The 20,422-nt window shown below is 48.1% G+C and overlaps 1 long non-coding RNA gene across 4 annotated transcripts in view; it reads right to left on the reverse strand.

Moving 5' to 3' along the window:
- Positions 1-895: 895 nt before the first annotated feature.
- Positions 896-20,422, reverse strand: part of LOC105945762 — a 38,655-nt gene continuing 19,128 nt past the window's right edge. For 2 of the 4 annotated variants that reach the window (XR_004220679.1, XR_004220678.1), the window contains 3 exons: positions 17,203-17,285; positions 5,598-5,736; positions 896-1,216 (listed from right to left, as the gene is read on the reverse strand). This is a non-coding gene — a long non-coding RNA (uncharacterized LOC105945762). Of the gene's footprint in view, positions 1,217-5,597; positions 5,737-16,334; positions 16,479-17,202; positions 17,286-20,422 lie in introns of those variants that run through there. The other 2 variants (XR_004220680.1, XR_004220681.1) reach the window with 2 other exon arrangements.

The raw sequence follows: 20,422 nt of genomic DNA on the forward strand, positions 1-20,422 counted from the left end.
TTCCCCGTGTGCCAGAGCCCTTATATGTCCATGCCAGATTCCTACTTTGATGTAATTGCATACTATTGTGTCTGTGTGTATAAACATCTTCAGTTACTGTTTTAGAAATCACATCATAAAAATGCCTAATGAGAGATGTAATGTTTCTCGAAAGCTTGCCTACCTACATTTATCAGTTAGCCAATAAATGGTATCATCGTTACCACAAAAAGTTTTTTTCTCTAAAGCTATGGCTGACACAGTACAATACTCTACTACTCTTATTCAACCAGGAACACTTCTTAACCCTCTCTGTTAAAATGCCTTTTTATTATGGATACGCCATGCTTTTTTCAAAACTTTTAGGGCAAAGACAAGATTAGTTAGTGACAAAATCTCCTTTACAGCAGGTGACTAATCTCCTGTAAATGCTTTCCCACTGGCAATAATGTAATATCGCTGGTGGGGAAACATATGCATCACTAAGTTGCCCCAAGTTTCCTTGGGAGGCAACTTCAGGCGACTTTGTAAAGATGAAGCGATGTATACAATTTCCTAACAGCGCCTTACATTATTGCTGGAAAGCATCTCCTCATCTGTCATTGCCCTTAATGTCTTTGATTGCTAGAATCTCGTTACAGAACCTATCCCTTTTTATATTTTTAGTTTAAAATGTCTGCAGCCTGCATTGTTCAAACTTCATGCTCAAGAAAGTAAGCATGCCTTGCAATAGATGTATTGGTGCTTGCATGTTGAGAAGCACAGAAGTTTTTTCATTGCATATTTAACTTGTATTTTGTTTACAAATTTGCTCTAGACGGAGCTTCAGTGTTTGCATTGCTGGAGCCATGAGTATTTTTGCAGAGCTTGTAGGCCTGTACATAACATTGTAATAAGAATAACCACACAGACACAATTCATTTTGGAAAAAAGTGCAGGTCTTGTTTTATTAAAATTTTAACAAAAATCACACCATTAAGACAATATGTGGACCCCCTAATTCATATTTAACGGGAAACCACCCATTGCACCATTGCAAGTGGGCAGGCCCACCTCAGTTATCAAAGTAGACATGTATTGCTTCTCCTGTAGGCACTTTTTGACAAGGAAGCAAGAACCAGTGCCAGAATCAGGGCCATGTTGATTCCCAGTGGTTGCCCAACACAGTTCCAGGGCCTACCAACCCCCACGCCTGCACTGCTGCCTGCAACAGAGAGAATGCCTTCCATTTCCTCAACTGTAAAATAAGTTATAACATTTTTAAGTTAGGGTCTACTTAAGCTGCGGAGTGCCTTCACCCTAAATGCCTTATCTGTTGTGGTTACCCCCAATCCTAGATAAATAACCAAAAATGATCTATTCTGTTATAATAATTGGCCCTGCCCTTGCCAGTAAGTAGTTCTGCACTGCTTAGTGGGGACACGTTTAGTCACTTATAGCATTTAAGCTAATTTAAGAGTGTTTGTTTAGTGGATCAGTTTTTGACCACCCCATGAAAATATAATACCATGGCTTGTGACAGTTTGACTTGGCCAACTTACATTCAAGAGGATAGTGCCAATTTGATGTGTGCCAGTAGGCCCACTTGCCCTAGCAGTTTATGCCAAACACAGCTTTCAAAAGTTGTAGTTGTTACTACAAAATTTCTGTAATGCCATCATTAATACCTCTCTAGTTATGTGCTCCCCGACATCTCTGCACGCATGAAACAGATACCCAAGGCATTTCAATTTTCGATAGAGCATATAGCACAGCAGGCAACTGCTGTCACTAGTTTTACACCCACTGGCTGATTCCTTTGCAGAGAAAAGCCAAGCCTCTCAGCTACTTTTATGCCTGGTCCCGGTCTTAGCAGCCAATGGGTTCTTAAAGGGGTACTCCCCGCTTCTGAACCAAATTTTGATAGAGAGCCCCATAACATGGAAACCCCTACTAAACCTATCACTGTAATCTGTTTATATGAATAAACACGTCTATATGCTAAAATCCAGCTACAAAACAGTTCTTCTCTTTCAGTATCATTTGAAATCGTTGTAGGGGAGGCAGGACTAAGGGCTCTGGCACAAGGGGAGATTAGTCGCAAGTTTCCTCTCAAGGCAACTTGCGCCGCCGTGTATGCCATCCCACCGGCGAAAATGTAAATCGCCGGTGGGATGGCATACACGACGGGATGGCAATCTGCGGGCGACTAATCTCCCCGTGTGCCAGAGCCCTTAAACGTAGATGTTACAAATTGTAACAACTTTTCCACAGCTTACAGACAGCATGCAGGAACTACATAACCCACAATGCATCACTCTGTGATGTTCCTTTCCTTATTGAAATCATGTGTGCAGGGAATTCTGGGATTTGGAGGATGCAGGCAGATGGCAGGTGGAGGACAGTTGACTTATGTTACAGTAGTACAAAGTAGCCAGCCAGATTATCAGAGGAACAGGGGGCTAGGCTTAGGCAACTGTTCCAAAACATATTACCAAAAATCATGAAAAGGCTGCATATTTTTTATTGATATATATTGCAAAATTGCTTGAAATTATGTTTACTTTTCAAAAAGCTCAAGTTGTGTTTGGGTGGCATTCCCTTTTAAAGGGGTTGTTCACCTTTGAGTTAACTTTTAGTATGATGTAAAGAGTGATATTCTGGGACAATTTGCAATTGGTCTTCATTTTTTTTTCCATTATTTGTGTTTTTGTTTTTGTTAATTATTTTACTTTTTGTTCAGCAACTCTCCAGTTTGGAATTTTAGCCATTAACTGGTTGCTAGGGTCCAAATTATCTCAGCAGCCAGGGTAGCGCTGCAATGAGAGGCTGGAATATGAATAGCAGAGGGTCAGAGCAGAAAGATAAGTAATAAAAATTAACACTAACAATAAAATTGTAGCCTCACAGAGAAATAGCTTTTTGGCTGCTGGGGTTATTGAGTCACAAGAAGGCCAATAATTCAAAATCTATACAAAATAAATCATGAAGACCAATTGAAAATACTAAAAGTTGACTTTAAGGTGAACCACCCCTTTAATGAGATCAATTACTGGGGGGGAGATATGTCAAAGGGGGTTGGGACATAATTTACCCTGTTTTTTGGCTGCTGGGACCACTCTGTAACCGTTGCCATGCTGCTCCTACATGCCCCTAGTGCATTAGCAATAACATTGTTTACCCCTTGAAACATGCTTTGCCAGGAAATAAATGTTATGCAGAGGACTAGATGCCTTTACAAGGATATTACTTGTGTAAAAGCTGCATGATAAGCTTTTGCTAAAACACCACTCATATAATCTGAACAAATTGTTACCAACCTGCCCTCCACCTCTAAGCTAGGAAGAGCTCAAATGTCATTTTTAGTGCCAATGGACAACCAGCCAAGGTGCCATTTTATCCACAAAACTGACCATCAGAATAAGCTTGAAATCCATACTCATACTGCTAACAGGGGCAATATCTGGTTGGAGAGGGGGCTCTGCTGCCTAATTCTAACTAGAACCTAGAAAAGAAACTCCTCCTCCTAAACTGAATTATTAAGCCCATATACAGTGGCTTGCAAAAGTATTTGGCCCCCTTGAACTTTTCCACATTTTGTCACATTACAGACACAAACATGAATCAATTTTATTGGAATTCCACGTGAAAGACCAATACAAAGTGGTGTACACGTGAGAAGTGGAACGAAACTCATACATGACTCCAAACATTTTTTACAAATAAATAACTGCAAAGTGGGGTGTGCGTAATTATTCAGCCCCCTGAGTCAATACTTTGTAGAGCCACCTTTTGCTGCAATTACAGCTGCCAGTCTTTTAGGGTATGTCTCTACCAGCTTTGCACATCTACAGACTGAAATCCTTGCCCATTCTTCTTTGCAAAACAGCTCCAGCTCAGTCAGATTAGATGGACAGCGTTTGTGAACAGCAGTTTTCAGATCTTGCCACAGATTCTTGATTAGATTTAGATCTGGACTTTGACTGGGCCATTCTAACACATGGATATGTTTCGGTTTAAACCATTCCATTGTTGCCCTGGCTTTATGTTTAGGGTCGTTGTCCTGCTGGAAGGTGAACCTCCGCCCCAGTCTCAAGTCTTTTGCAGACTCCAAGAGGATTTCTTCCAAGATTGCCCTGTATTTGGCTCCATCCATCTTCCCATCAACTCTGACCAGCTTCCCTGTCCCTACTGAAGAGAAGCACCCCCAGAGCATGATGCTGCCACCACCATATTTGACAGTGGGGATGGTGTGTTCAGAGTGATGTGCAGTGTTAGTTTTCCGCCACACATAGCGTTTTGCATTTTGGCCACAAAGTTCAATTTTGGTCTCATCTGACCAGAGCACCTTCTTCCACATGTTTGCTGTGTTCCCCACATGGTTTGTGGCAAACTACAAATGGGACTTCTTATGGTTTTCTGTTAACAATGGCTTTCTTCTTGCCACTCTTCCAAAAAAAGCCAACTTTGTGCAGTGCACGACTAATAGTTGCCTATGGACAGATTCCCCCACCTGAGCTGTAGATCTCTGCAGCTCCCCCAGAGTCACCATGAGCCTCTTGGCTGCATTTCTGATCAGCGCTCTCCTTGTTCGGCCTGTGAGTTTAGGTGGACGGCCTTGTCTTGGTAGGTTTACAGTTGTGCCATACTCCTTCCATTTCTGAATGATCGCTTGAACAGTGCTCCGTGGGATGTTCAAGGCTTTGGAAATCTTTTTGTAGCCTAAGCCTACTTTAAATTTCTCAATAACTTTATCCCTGACCTGTCTGGTGTGTTCTTTGTACTTCATGGTGTTGTTGCTACCAATATTCTCTTAGACAACCTCTGAGGCCGTCACAGAGCAGCTGTATTTGTACTGACATTAGAATACACACAGGTGCACTCTATTTAGTCATTAGCACTCATCAGGCAATGTCTACGGGCAACTGACTGCACTCAGACCAAAGGGGGCTGAATACGCACACCCCACTTTGCAGTTATTTATTTGTAAAAAATGTTTGGAATCATGTATGATTTTCGTTCCACTTCTCACGTATACACCACTTTGTATTGGTCTTTCACTTGGAATTCCAATAAAATTGATTCATGTTTGTGGCTGTAATGTGACAAAATGTGGAAAAGTTCAAGGGGGCCGAATACTTTTGCAAGCCACTGTATGTGGTGTAATGCTGGCCCTCCACTCAACAGTGTCTCAAACCTACCAGTACATATCCTACCCACTGGTATCACTTTGAATTGTTATCAGCATTGCCCAGCTCAGAATCCATTTAAATTCCTAGGAATTTTAGCCTGGTAATGGGTAGTCTTCTCCTCTCTCATTGGCACCAATGGTTGAGTTGATAGGGCAAACTAAAAGCATATCATCAAGGTAATGGGCACTCCAAAGTTGCTTGGATGCAGTGGCAACTAGCTATTTTAACTCAATCTCAATGGCATCATTTACAGAGCTACCTTTTGAGTAAAACAGGTGCTGCATTAACCTGAATTTACCCTCTACTTTTTGGGAACTAAGTGGAAAGTATATGAGACCTTTAAAAGTATATAAAATTACTCTGTACAGCCCCCAGAATAACATATCTTTCTCCCAGCATCCAGATTTATTTTGTTACAAGCAGCTGAACTACATCTCTTTTACTGACCTCCTTATCTAGCATGAAACTCCATCCCTTTTTTCTTTCTGAGCCCTCCTTCTCTCTCAGACTATGATGACCTCAAAGAGGTGCTTACTGTGCATGCCCGATTGATTTGAATTGAAGCAGATGCAGTGAGAGCGTCACGCTAGACAAAGAAGTCAGAAAGAGAGATACACTGCTTATAACAGATAAACAAAATAAAATTGCATGCAGGGACAAAGGTATGTTATTCTGGGGGCTTGTTTATAGTAAGGGATTATAGTTAAAAGGCTTAGCTTAAAAGCAAAATGTGTCCTTTTCTATTCTCTGCCCTGGCGGCTCGGGCTTTTGGACCAATGTAACACAAACTAGCAGATTGAAAGACCTGTTTTGCTGGAGGAGACTGGCTTTTGCAACAATGTTTAAAAAGTCATAACCAGGAGTTCAGCAAATGCTGCTTTCAATACATTTACAAATAAACATTTAATACAGTAATATTGGAAACCTGCTTTTATTAGGCAAATAAAAAAAAATATTTTTTTTTGGGGTTGACATGCCCTTTAAGGTTGCTTCTTTTAGGTGCACTTTTGACCACCCTAGGAACTGGTATAGCGAAACCAAATGAAAAATATTACACTAGGAAATTAGCCATCTGTTCATCAGTGTATTCCTGCAGTCATATTGGCACATCTTTGCAATCTAATACTGTATGGAACTAGGGCTGGGCGATATACCGTTTAATACCGAATACCGGTGTTTTTTTTTTAAACTATATTAATTTTTTAGATACCGCAATACCGGGGTGTCAGGGTACTCACCCGTGCGGGCCAGTCTCGCGCGCCTCCTTGCGTGCGCGTCCCGTGTTCTGCGGGACGTTGCGCACGCGCGTCCGGATGCGCGTGCGTCAAAGCGCACAAAGCGTGCACGTCCGCGACGCGCTGACGGCGCAGGTTCTGCGCATGCGTGGGGGGTATTTAAAGCTATCAAACGCCTCCTCCTGTGCTATGTTGTCTGCGGCCTTGCCTGGGAAACTAAGCCTGCCTGATTTACCTTACGACTTTCTGTTGCCGATCCTTCGCTTGCCTGACTCTGATTTTCAATACTGCAGTAATTATTCTCTAATTTATTAGGAAATGGGGTTAACACCTAATTATGTATGGAAAAAAAAAATACCGTCAAATACCGTGATACCGATATAATTTTGAAAAATACCGTGATATAAATTTTTGGTCATACCGCCCAGCTCTATATGGAACCATAACCTGAGGTGCAAACATGCCTGATTTTGCATGCATAATGGATGGCTGAATCTTTTTTAATTAAATGCTCAACATTTGTTGCATATTCTAAACTGATTTCCTCCAAACTTTGTAGAAATAACTCTGCTGGTTTTTCCTGAATTCCTGTGTCTAGTTACAGTGTTGGTTCAAAGGTGCAGATCCTTATGGCTAAATGTAAGAAATGTATCAGACAGCAATTTGCTTCTAAGTTCCATATCACATTCAAACCAGTCATTTCCACTCCCAGATGAATAGGTCGTAAGCATTAAATCAATGTATTTAAGCACATTAAGGCACTGCACTAGACTTTTATCTAAATAGCAGCTAGCATATACCAGAAAACCTTTTAGCCCTGGAACCATCTGTTTCTTTTGTCTAACCTCTCCCGCTCCTCTTGTTTTCCTTGATCTTGCCATAATGGCCACACTTAAAATTTCAAACACATCAATAAATTTAAAATTTTCTACTGCATTCTTAAGCCGGCCATACACGCATCGATAATATTCGGTGCATGTATGCCGGCTCAAAGAGCTGACCGATATCGCAGAAGGCTGGGCATATCGGTCGACTCGTCGATCGGCCAGGTTAAAAGATTTTGATCGGGCACCATTGAAGTTGCCTTAGCAAAATCTACGTTCAGGGCTGAATCACAAGGTGGAGGTAGAATTTCTATTGTTTCTACCTCCATATCTGACTATTCAGCCTTGAATGTCAGTGGAAGGTGGGAATTGCTACGTGTGTGGCCACCTTTAGGGCTCTGGCACACGGGGGAGATTAGTCGCCCGCGAACAGGGAGTTAAATCGCGGGCGACTAATCTCCTCCGTGTGCCAGAGCCCTTAGACCTAGGGCCCAAGTGATGGTCAGATGCTGATGGTCAGGTGAGAAGCAATAATACAGGTATGAGAGTTCCCTGCTGTGGCAACTGTAACTCTTCCATAGCTTTAGTGATTTTGGCCTCACTAACTGAGAAGATTTGCTCTTCTTTTTAACAGAAAATATAACCCCCCCCCCCACCCCACCATTTTGACACAAGCACAACATGTTGGGCTTATACAGAAAAGATGCATGAACACTATCTAAACTTCCAGCTAAAAATGTGTTTTTGTTTTACACAAACATACCAGATTCCACAGACTGAAAGAAACTATAAAAACTCCAATAAGCGGTTTTCCAGGAACCATTGTACTTGAGTGTGCAATGTAATCCCCTCCCACACTTAGTTTTATTGAAAAGTAGTAAATTATGGGACTCAAAGTCTCTGTTTACCATAGCTGGTTATTCACAGACTCACTAGAAAACAGAGGAAATTCATCAATGCAGATTATGCAGGCATTGCTTGCACAGGCACCTGTTGTCCTGTTGCTGCTGAACTCTGCTATTTGCATCAGTGATTAGCAATATATTTTTTGGGATTGTACCTACGATAACAGTTAGAGTGGGGGAGAGAGGTACCACCCTGAGACCCAAATGCCCAACTGCTGTGTGTTGGCCCCAAAATGGAGTGCAAGCTCTTTTAGCCTGAACCTCTGGTAGGGCAAACAATTTGAGGGTAATAGGTGCACTTAAACTATGTAAGTCTTTAGTAGACTTAGGGGTATATTTATCATGCTTTGTAAAAAGTGGAGTGAAGCATTACTGGTGATGTTGCCCAGGGCAACCAATCAGCAATTTCAACATTTGGAAAACCAACGCAAAGCATCTGATTGGCTGCTATGAGCAACATCACCAGTAATATTTTACTCCACTTTTTACACAGCATGATAAATATAACCCTTACTATATCGAGATCCAAATTACAGAAAGACCCCTTATCAAAACACCGCAGGTCCTGAGAATTCTAAAAAAACAGGTACCATTACCTGAAGTGTGTGTGCCAGCAGACTTCTTTTTGCAACCAGAATCCTGCTGGGGAGCACTGCAAGACATGATGCCACAATGGGCATGGGTGGAAGTGGGGCAGAGGTGGGAGGAAGTGGGGCAGAGGTGGGAGGAAGTGGGGCAGAGGTGGGTGGAAGTGGGGCAGAGGTGGGTGGAATTGGGGCAGAGGTGGGTGGAAGTGGGGCAGAGGTGGGTGGAAGTGGGGCAGAGGTGGGTGGAAGTGGGGCAGAGGTGGGTGGAAGTGGGGCAGAGGTGGGTGGAAGTGGGGCAGAGGTGGGTGGAAGTGGGCAGAGGTGGGTGGAAGTGGGGCAGAGATGGGAGGAAGTGGGGCAGAGGTGGGAGGAAGTGGGGCAGAGGTGGATGGAAGTGGGGCAGAGGTGGGTGGAAGTGGGGCGGAAGTGGGGCAGAGGTGGGTGGAAGTGGGGCAGAGGTGGGAGGAAGTGGGGCAGAGGTGGGAGGAAGTGGGGCAGAGGTGGGAGGAAGTGGGGCAGAGGTGGGAGGAAGTGGGGCAGAGGTGGGAGGAAGTGGGGCAGAGGTGGGAGGAAGTGGGGCAGAGGTGGGAGGAAGTGGGGCAGAGGTGGGAGGAAGTGGGGCAGAGGTGGGAGGAAGTGGGGCAGAGGTGGGAGGAAGTGGGGCAGAGGTGGGGGAAGTGGGGCAGAGGTGGGTGGAAGTGGGGCAGAGGTGGGTGGAAGTGGGGCAGAGGTGGGTGGAAGTGGGGCAGAGGTGGGAGGAAGTGGGGCAGAGGTGGGAGGAAGTGGGGCAGAGGTGGGAGGAAGTGGAGCAGAGGTGGGAGGAAGTGGAGCAGAGGTGGGAGGAAGTGGAGCAGTGGTGGGAGGAAATGGAGCAATGCTTCCAGATGTGACATCACATGGGGCAACAAATGGGCAGGGCTGAGCCTGCGCTACTAAGACGGGAGGGCTGAGGGCACTAGACTTGCTAGCGGGAGTGGGGCACAGCGCCATCTTGGGAAAGGGTGGAAATGCTGGTACTGCATTGAGGCCAAACTGATGGCAAAAACTGAAAATATTGGTTGTAGAATTGAAGTTCTTATTATAACAGTTAGAGTGGGGGAGAGAGGTACCACCCGGAGACCCAAATGCCCAACTGCTGTGTGTTGGCCCCAAAATGGAGTGCAAGCTCTTTTAGCCTGAACCTCTGGTAGGGCAAACAATTTGAGGGTAATAGGTGCACTTCAACTATGTAAATCTTTAGTAGACTTAGGGGTATATTTATCATGCTTTGTAAAAAGTGGAGTGAAGCATTACTGGTGATGTTGCCCAGGGCAACCAATCAGCAATTTCAACATTTGGAAAACCAACGCAAAGCATCTGATTGGCTGCTATGAGCAACATCACCAGTAATATTTTACTCCACTTTTTACACAGCATGATAAATATAACCCTTACTATATCGAGATCCAAATTACAGAAAGACCCCTTATCAAAACACCGCAGGTCCTGAGAATTCTAAAAAAAACAGGTACCATTACCTGAAGTGTGTGTGCCAGCAGACTTCTTTTTGCAACCAGAATCCTGCTGGGGAGCACTGCAAGACATGATGCCACAATGGGCATGGGTGGAAGTGGGGCAGAGGTGGGAGGAAGTGGGGCAGAGGTGGGAGGAAGTGGGGCAGAGGTGGGAGGAAGTGGGGCAGAGGTGGGAGGAAGTGGGGCAGAGGTGGGAGGAAGTGGAGCAGTGGTGGGAGGAAATGGAGCAATGCTTCCAGATGTGACATCACATGGGGCAACAAATGGGCAGGGCTGAGCCTGCGCTACTAAGACGGGAGGGCTGAGGGCGCTAGACTTGCTAGCGGGAGTGGGGCACAGCGCCATCTTGGGAAAGGGTGGAAATGCTGGTACTGCATTGAGGCCAAACTGATGGCAAAAACTGAAAATATTGGTTGTAGAATTGAAGTTCTTATTATAACAGTTAGAGTGGGGGAGAGAGGTACCACCCGGAGACCCAAATGCCCAACTGCTGTGTGTTGGCCCCAAAATGGAGTGCAAGCTCTTTTAGCCTGAACCTCTGGTAGGGCAAACAATTTGAGGGTAATAGGTGCACTTCAACTATGTAAGTCTTTAGTAGACTTAGGGGTATATTTATCATGCTTTGTAAAAAGTGGAGTGAAGCATTACTGGTGATGTTGCCCAGGGCAACCAATCAGCAATTTCAACATTTGGAAAACCAACGCAAAGCATCTGATTGGCTGCTATGAGCAACATCACCAGTAATATTTTACTCCACTTTTTACACAGCATGATAAATATAACCCTTACTATATCGAGATCCAAATTACAGAAAGACCCCTTATCAAAACACCGCAGGTCCTGAGAATTCTAAAAAAAACAGGTACCATTACCTGAAGTGTGTGTGCCAGCAGACTTCTTTTTGCAACCAGAATCCTGCTGGGGAGCACTGCAAGACATGATGCCACAATGGGCATGGGTGGAAGTGGGGCAGAGGTGGGAGGAAGTGGGGCAGAGGTGGGAGGAAGTGGGGCAGAGGTGGGTGGAAGTGGGGCAGAGGTGGGAGGAAGTGGGGCAGAGGTGGGAGGAAGTGGGGCAGAGGTGGGAGGAAGTGGGGCAGAGGTGGGTGGAAGTGGGGCAGAGGTGGGTGGAAGTGGGGCAGAGGTGGGAGGAAGTGGGGCAGAGGTGGGAGGAAGTGGGGCAGAGGTGGGTGGAAGTGGGGCAGAGGTGGGTGGAAGTGGGGCAGAGGTGGGTGGAAGTGGGGCAGAGGTGGGAGGAAGTGGGGCAGAGGTGGGAGGAAGTGGGGCAGAGGTGGGAGGAAGTGGGGCAGAGGTGGGAGGAAGTGGGGCAGAGGTGGGAGGAAGTGGGGCAGAGGTGGGAGGAAGTGGAGCAATGCTTCCAGATGTGACATCACATGGGGCAACAAATGGGCAGGGCTGAGCCTGCGCTACTAAGACGGGAGGGCTGAGGGCGCTAGACTTGCTAGCGGGAGTGGGGCACAGCGCCATCTTGGGAAAGGGTGGAAATGCTGGTACTGCATTGAGGCCAAACTGATGGCAAAAACTGAAAATATTGGTTGTAGAATTGAAGTTCTTATTATAACAGTTAGAGTGGGGGAGAGAGGTACCACCCTGAGACCCAAATGCCCAACTGCTGTGTGTTGGCCCCAAAATGGAGTGCAAGCTCTTTTAGCCTGAACCTCTGGTAGGGCAAACAATTTGAGGGTAATAGGTGCACTTCAACTATGTAAGTCTTTAGTAGACTTAGGGGTATATTTATCATGCTTTGTAAAAAGTGGAGTGAAGCATTACTGGTGATGTTGCCCAGGGCAACCAATCAGCAATTTCAACATTTGGAAAACCAACGCAAAGCATCTGATTGGCTGCTATGAGCAACATCACCAGTAATATTTTACTCCACTTTTTACACAGCATGATAAATATAACCCTTACTATATCGAGATCCAAATTACAGAAAGACCCCTTATCAAAACACCGCAGGTCCTGAGAATTCTAAAAAAACAGGTACCATTACCTGAAGTGTGTGTGCCAGCAGACTTCTTTTTGCAACCAGAATCCTGCTGGGGAGCACTGCAAGACATGATGCCACAATGGGCATGGGTGGAAGTGGGGCAGAGGTGGGTGGAAGTGGGGCAGAGGTGGGTGGAAGTGGGGCAGAGGTGGGAGGAAGTGGGGCAGAGGTGGGAGGAAGTGGGGCAGAGGTGGGAGGAAGTGGGGCAGAGGTGGGAGGAAGTGGGGCAGAGGTGGGTGGAAGTGGGGCAGAGGTGGGTGGAAGTGGGGCAGAGGTGGGTGGAAGTGGGGCAGTGGTGGGAGGAAAAGGAGCAATGCTTCCAGATGTGACATCACATGGGGCAACAAATGGGCAGGGCTGAGCCTGCGCTACTAAGACGGGAGGGCTGAGGGCGCTAGACTTGCTAGCGGGAGTGGGGCACAGCGCCATCTTGGGAAAGGGTGGAAATGCTGGTACTGCATTGAGGCCAAACTGATGGCAAAAACTGAAAATATTGGTTGTAGAATTGAAGTTCTTATTATAACAGTTAGAGTGGGGGAGAGAGGTACCACCCGGAGACCCAAATGCCCAACTGCTGTGTGTTGGCCCCAAAATGGAGTGCAAGCTCTTTTAGCCTGAACCTCTGGTAGGGCAAACAATTTGAGGGTAATAGGTGCACTTCAACTATGTAAGTCTTTAGTAGACTTAGGGGTATATTTATCATGCTTTGTAAAAAGTGGAGTGAAGCATTACTGGTGATGTTGCCCAGGGCAACCAATCAGCAATTTCAACATTTGGAAAACCAACGCAAAGCATCTGATTGGCTGCTATGAGCAACATCACCAGTAATATTTTACTCCACTTTTTACACAGCATGATAAATATAACCCTTACTATATCGAGATCCAAATTACAGAAAGACCCCTTATCAAAACACCGCAGGTCCTGAGAATTCTAAAAAAACAGGTACCATTACCTGAAGTGTGTGTGCCAGCAGACTTCTTTTTGCAACCAGAATCCTCCTGGGGAGCACTGCAAGACATGATGCCACAATGGGCATGGGTGGAAGTGGGGCAGAGGTGGGTGGAAGTGGGGCAGAGGTGGGTGGAAGTGGGGCAGAGGTGGGTGGAAGTGGGGCAGAGGTGGGAGGAAGTGGGGCAGAGGTGGGAGGAAGTGGGGCAGAGGTGGGTGGAAGTGGGGCAGAGGTGGGTGGAAGTGGGGCAGAGGTGGGTGGAAGTGGGGCAGAGGTGGGTGGAAGTGGGGCAGAGGTGGGTGGAAGTGGGGCAGAGGTGGGAGGAAGTGGGGCAGAGGTGGGTGGAAGTGGGGCAGAGGTGGGAGGAAGTGGGGCAGAGGTGGGAGGAAGTGGGGCAGAGGTGGGAGGAAGTGGGGCAGAGGTGGGAGGAAGTGGAGCAGAGGTGGGAGGAAGTGGAGCAGTGGTGGGAGGAAATGGAGCAATGCTTCCAGATGTGACATCACATGGGGCAACAAATGGGCAGGGCTGAGCCTGCGCTACTAAGACGGGAGGGCTGAGGGCGCTAGACTTGCTAGCGGGAGTGGGGCACAGCGCCATCTTGGGAAAGGGTGGAAATGCTGGTACTGCATTGAGGCCAAACTGATGGCAAAAACTGAAAATATTGGTTGTAGAATTGAAGTTCTTATTATAACAGTTAGAGTGGGGGAGAGAGGTACCACCCGGAGACCCAAATGCCCAACTGCTGTGTGTTGGCCCCAAAATGGAGTGCAAGCTCTTTTAGCCTGAACCTCTGGTAGGGCAAACAATTTGAGGGTAATAGGTGCACTTCAACTATGTAAGTCTTTAGTAGACTTAGGGGTATATTTATCATGCTTTGTAAAAAGTGGAGTGAAGCATTACTGGTGATGTTGCCCAGGGCAACCAATCAGCAATTTCAACATTTGGAAAACCAACGCAAAGCATCTGATTGGCTGCTATGAGCAACATCACCAGTAATATTTTACTCCACTTTTTACACAGCATGATAAATATAACCCTTACTATATCGAGATCCAAATTACAGAAAGACCCCTTATCAAAACACCGCAGGTCCTGAGAATTCTAAAAAAACAGGTACCATTACCTGAAGTGTGTGTGCCAGCAGACTTCTTTTTGCAACCAGAATCCTGCTGGGGAGCACTGCAAGACATGATGCCACAATGGGCATGGGTGGAAGTGGGGCAGAAGTGGGAGGAAGTGGGGCAGAGGTGGGTGGAAGTGGGGCAGAGGTGGGAGGAAGTGGGGCAGAGGTGGGTGGAAGTGGGGCAGAGGTGGGTGGAAGTGGGGCAGAGGTGGGTGGAAGTGGGGCAGAGGTGGGTGGAAGTGGGGCAGAGGTGGGTGGAAGTGGGGCAGAGGTGGGAGGAAGTGGGGCAGAGGTGGGAGGAAGTGGGGCAGAGGTGGGAGGAAGTGGGGCAGAGGTGGGAGGAAGTGGGGCAGAGGTGGGAGGAAGTGGGGCAGAGGTGGGAGGAAGTGGGGCAGAGGTGGGTGGAAGTGGGGCAGAGGTGGGAGGAAGTGGGGCAGAGGTGGGAGGAAGTGGGGCAGAGGTGGGAGGAAGTGGGGCAGAGGTGGGAGGAAGTGGAGCAGTGGTGGGAGGAAATGGAGCAATGCTTCCAGATGTGACATCACATGGGGCAACAAATGGGCAGGGCTGAGCCTGCGCTACTAAGACGGGAGGGCTGAGGGCGCTAGACTTGCTAGCGGGAGTGGGGCACAGCGCCATCTTGGGAAAGGGTGGAAATGCTGGTACTGCATTGAGGCCAAACTGATGGCAAAAACTGAAAATATTGGTTGTAGAATTGAAGTTCTTATTATAACAGAGTGGGGGAAGAGAGGTACCACCCTGAGACCCAAATGCCCAACTGCTGTGTGTTGGCCCCAAAATGGAGTGCAAGCTCTTTTAGCCTGAACCTCTGGTAGGGCAAACAATTTGAGGGTAATAGGTGCACTTCAACTATGTAAGTCTTTAGTAGACTTAGGGGTATATTTATCATGCTTTGTAAAAAGTGGAGTGAAGCATTACTGGTGATGTTGCCCAGGGCAACCAATCAGCAATTTCAACATTTGGAAAACCAACGCAAAGCATCTGATTGGCTGCTATGAGCAACATCACCAGTAATATTTTACTCCACTTTTTACACAGCATGATAAATATAACCCTTACTATATCGAGATCCAAATTACAGAAAGACCCCTTATCAAAACACCGCAGGTCCTGAGAATTCTAAAAAAACAGGTACCATTACCTGAAGTGTGTGTGCCAGCAGACTTCTTTTTGCAACCAGAATCCTGCTGGGGAGCACTGCAAGACATGATGCCACAATGGGCATGGGTGGAAGTGGGGCAGAGGTGGGTGGAAGTGGGGCAGAGGTGGGTTGAAGTGGGAGGAAGTGGGGCAGAGGTGGGAGGAAGTGGGGCACAGGTGGGAGGAAGTGGGGCAGAGGTGGGTGGAAGTGGGGCAGAGGTGGGTGGAAGTGGGGCAGAGGTGGGAGGAAGTGGAGCAGAGGTGGGAGGAAGTGGAGCAGAGGTGGGAGGAAGTGGAGCAGTGGTGGGAGGAAATGGAGCAATGCTTCCAGATGTGACATCACATGGGGCAACAAATGGGCAGGGCTGAGCCTGCGCTACTAAGACGGGAGGGCTGAGGGCGCTAGACTTGCTAGCGGGAGTGGGGCACAGCGCCATCTTGGGAAAGGGTGGAAATGCTGGTACTGCATTGAGGCCAAACTGATGGCAAAAACTGAAAATATTGGTTGTAGAATTGAAGTTCTTATTATAACAGTTAGAGTGGGGGAGAGAGGTACCACCCGGAGACCCAAATGCCCAACTGCTGTGTGTTGGCCCCAAAATGGAGTGCAAGCTCTTTTAGCCTGAACCTCTGGTAGGGCAAACAATTTGAGGGTAATAGGTGCACTTCAACTATGTAAGTCTTTAGTAGACTTAGGGGTATATTTATCATGCTTTGTAAAAAGTGGAGTGAAGCATTACTGGTGATGTTGCCCAGGGCAACCAATCAGCAATTTCAACATTTGGAAAACCAACGCAAAGCATCTGATTGGCTGCTATGAGCAACATCACCAGTAATATTTTACTCCACTTTTTACACAGCATGATAAATATAACCCTTACTATATCGAGATCCAAATTACAGAAAGACCCCTTATCAAAACACCGCAGGTCCTGAGAATTCTAAAAAAAACAGGTACCATTACCTGAAGTGTGTGTGCCAGCAGACTTCTTTTTGCAACCAGAATCCTGCTGGGGAGCACTGCAAGACATGATGCCACAATGGGCATGGGTGGAAGTGGGGCAGAGGTGGGAGAAAGTGGGGCAGAGGTGGGAGGAAGTGGGGCAGAGGTGGGAGGAAGTGGGGCAGAGGTGGGAGGAAGTGGGGCAGAGGTGGGTGGAAGTGGGGCAGAGGTGGGAGGAAGTGGGGCAGAGGTGGGAGGAAGTGGGGCAGAGGTGGGTGGAAGTGGGGCAGAGGTGGGTGGAAGTGGGGCAGAGGTGGGTGGAAGTGGGGCAGAGGTGGGTGGAAGTGGGGCAGAGGTGGGAGGAAGTGGGGCAGAGGTGGGAGGAAGTGGGGCAGAGGTGGGAGGAAGTGGGGCAGAGGTGGGAGGAAGTGGGGCAGAGGTGGGAGGAAGTGGAGCAGTGGTGGGAGGAAATGGAGCAATGCTTCCAGATGTGACATCACATGGGGCAACAAATGGGCAGGGCTGAGCCTGCGCTACTAAGAAGGGAGGGCTGAGGGCGCTAGACTTGCTAGCGGGAGTGGGGCACAGCGCCATCTTGGGAAAGGGTGGAAATGCTGGTACTGCATTGAGGCCAAACTGATGGCAAAAACTGAAAATATTGGTTGTAGAATTTAAGTTCTTATTGCAGAGGCGTTGGGACAGAGGGGATGGTGGGGCATAATGCTGTGGGTATGGATAAAGGTGGTGCTTGTACTTAGGTGCAATATGGGAGCATGATGGGTTGGAATTAGAAGCACTTACTTTTTGGAGGTACTATGTGATTCCTCTTAACCCATCCAGGCATTTCTATGTGTCTCCATTTTCTTGTTTGCTCCTCTCTGCTCCTGAGAAAATCACAAGTTAGTTGAGATACCTCTGTGTGCTGCTTCTTCAACTACTAAACCCCTAACCCCCAGCCCCAAGTGTAGCCTCCCCTGCAGCAGCCCATTGTTTGTAAGCAAACCCCCCAGACCGGTTTTATCTGGCTGATTACACACACTCACTGCCCTTATGTGGCTTCCTTTGAATACACTCAGGCCAGCCTTATATCCTTGCCTGCTTATGTTGTACTCAGCCAGTGGGAACACTACAGAGCCGCACTGATTAAAAAAAAAAAACCTCCACACGGCGAAGTGACTAATCAGATAATGACTCCTTCCTCCACCTCCCAGGAAAGCTCCGCCTCCCTCCCCAGTCAGGAACTACACTTCCCATCATTCCTCGGAACGGCCGAGGTGGGAGGAAGTGGGGCAGAGGTGGGAGGAAGTGGGGCAGAGGTGGGAGGAAGTGGGGCAGAGGTGGGTGGAAGTGGGGCAGAGGTGGGTGGAAGTGGGGCAGAGGTGGGTGGAAGTGGGGCAGAGGTGGGTGGAAGTGGGGCAGAGGTGGGAGGAAGTGGGGCAGAGGTGGGAGGAAGTGGGGCAGAGGTGGGTGGAAGTGGGGCAGAGGTGGGTGGAAGTGGGGCAGAGGTGGGTGGAAGTGGGGCAGAGGTGGGAGGAAGTGGGGCAGAGGTGGGAGGAAGTGGGGCAGAGGTGGGAGGAAGTGGGGCAGAGGTGGGAGGAAGTGGGGCAGAGGTGGGAGGAAGTGGAGCAATGCTTCCAGATGTGACATCACATGGGGCAACAAATGGGCAGGGCTGAGCCTGCGCTACTAAGACGGGAGGGCTGAGGGCGCTAGACTTGCTAGCGGGAGTGGGGCACAGCGCCATCTTGGGAAAGGGTGGAAATGCTGGTACTGCATTGAGGCCAAACTGATGGCAAAAACTGAAAATATTGGTTGTAAAATTGAAGTTCTTATTATAACAGTTAGAGTGGGGGAGAGAGGTACCACCCTGAGACCCAAATGCCCAACTGCTGTGTGTTGGCCCCAAAATGGAGTGCAAGCTCTTTTAGCCTGAACCTCTGGTAGGGCAAACAATTTGAGGGTAATAGGTGCACTTCAACTATGTAAGTCTTTAGTAGACTTAGGGGTATATTTATCATGCTTTGTAAAAAGTGGAGTGAAGCATTACTGGTGATGTTGCCCAGGGCAACCAATCAGCAATTTCAACATTTGGAAAACCAACGCAAAGCATCTGATTGGCTGCTATGAGCAACATCACCAGTAATATTTTACTCCACTTTTTACACAGCATGATAAATATAACCCTTACTATATCGAGATCCAAATTACAGAAAGACCCCTTATCAAAACACCGCAGGTCCTGAGAATTCTAAAAAAACAGGTACCATTACCTGAAGTGTGTGTGCCAGCAGACTTCTTTTTGCAACCAGAATCCTGCTGGGGAGCACTGCAAGACATGATGCCACAATGGGCATGGGTGGAAGTGGGGCAGAGGTGGGTGGAAGTGGGGCAGAGGTGGGTGGAAGTGGGGCAGAGGTGGGTGGAAGTGGGGCAGAGGTGGGTGGAAGTGGGGCAGAGGTGGGAGGAAGTGGGGCAGAGGTGGGAGGAAGTGGGGCAGAGGTGGGAGGAAGTGGGGCAGAGGTGGGAGGAGTGGGCAGAGGTGGGAGGAAGTGGGGCAGAGGTGGGTGGAAGTGGGGCAGAGGTGGGTGGAAGTGGGGCAGAGGTGGGAGGAAGTGGGGCAGAGGTGGGAGGAAGTGGGGCAGAGGTGGGAGGAAGTGGGGCAGAGGTGGGAGGAAGTGGGGCAGAGGTGGGAGGAAGTGGAGCAGTGGTGGGAGGAAATGGAGCAATGCTTCCAGATGTGACATCACATGGGGCAACAAATGGGCAGGGCTGAGCCTGCGCTACTAAGACGGGAGGGCTGAGGGCGCTAGACTTGCTAGCGGGAGTGGGGCACAGCGCCATCTTGGGAAAGGGTGGAAATGCTGGTACTGCATTGAGGCCAAACTGATGGCAAAAACTGAAAATATTGGTTGTAGAATTGAAGTTCTTATTATAACAGTTAGAGTGGGGGAAGAGAGGTACCACCCTGAGACCCAAATGCCCAACTGCTGTGTGTTGGCCCCAAAATGGAGTGCAAGCTCTTTTAGCCTGAACCTCTGGTAGGGCAAACAATTTGAGGGTAATAGGTGCACTTCAACTATGTAAGTCTTTAGTAGACTTAGGGGTATATTTATCATGCTTTGTAAAAAGTGGAGTGAAGCATTACTGGTGATGTTGCCCAGGGCAACCAATCAGCAATTTCAACATTTGGAAAACCAACGCAAAGCATCTGATTGGCTGCTATGAGCAACATCACCAGTAATATTTTACTCCACTTTTTACACAGCATGATAAATATAACCCTTACTATATCGAGATCCAAATTACAGAAAGACCCCTTATCAAAACACCGCAGGTCCTGAGAATTCTAAAAAAACAGGTACCATTACCTGAAGTGTGTGTGCCAGCAGACTTCTTTTTGCAACCAGAATCCTGCTGGGGAGCACTGCAAGACATGATGCCACAATGGGCATGGGTGGAAGTGGGGCAGAGGTGGGAGGAAGTGGGGCAGAGGTGGGTGGAAGTGGGGCAGAGGTGGGAGGAAGTGGGGCAGAGGGTGGGAGGAAGTGGGGCAGAGGTGGGTGGAAGTGGGGCAGAGGTGGGTGGAAGTGGGGCAGAGGTGGGTGGAAGTGGGCAGAGGTGGGTGGAAGTGGGGCAGAGGTGGGAGGAAGTGGGGCAGAGGTGGGAGGAAGTGGGGCAGAGGTGGTGGAAGTGGGGCAGAGGTGGGAGGAAGTGGGGCAGAGGTGGGAGGAAGTGGGGCAGAGGTGGGAGGAAGTGGGGCAGAGGTGGGAGGAAGTGGGGCAGAGGTGGGAGGAAGTGGGGCAGAGGTGGGAGGAAGTGGAGCAGTGGTGGGAGGAAATGGAGCAATGCTTCCAGATGTGACATCACATGGGGCAACAAATGGGCAGGGCTGAGCCTGCGCTACTAAGACGGGAGGGCTGAGGGCGCTAGACTTGCTAGCGGGAGTGGGGCACAGCGCCATCTTGGGAAAGGGTGGAAATGCTGGTACTGCATTGAGGCCAAACTGATGGCAAAAACTGAA

This window comes from Xenopus tropicalis, chromosome 10, assembly GCF_000004195.4.
Source record: "Xenopus tropicalis strain Nigerian chromosome 10, UCB_Xtro_10.0, whole genome shotgun sequence".
Lineage (NCBI taxonomy): Eukaryota > Metazoa > Chordata > Amphibia > Anura > Pipidae > Xenopus > Xenopus tropicalis.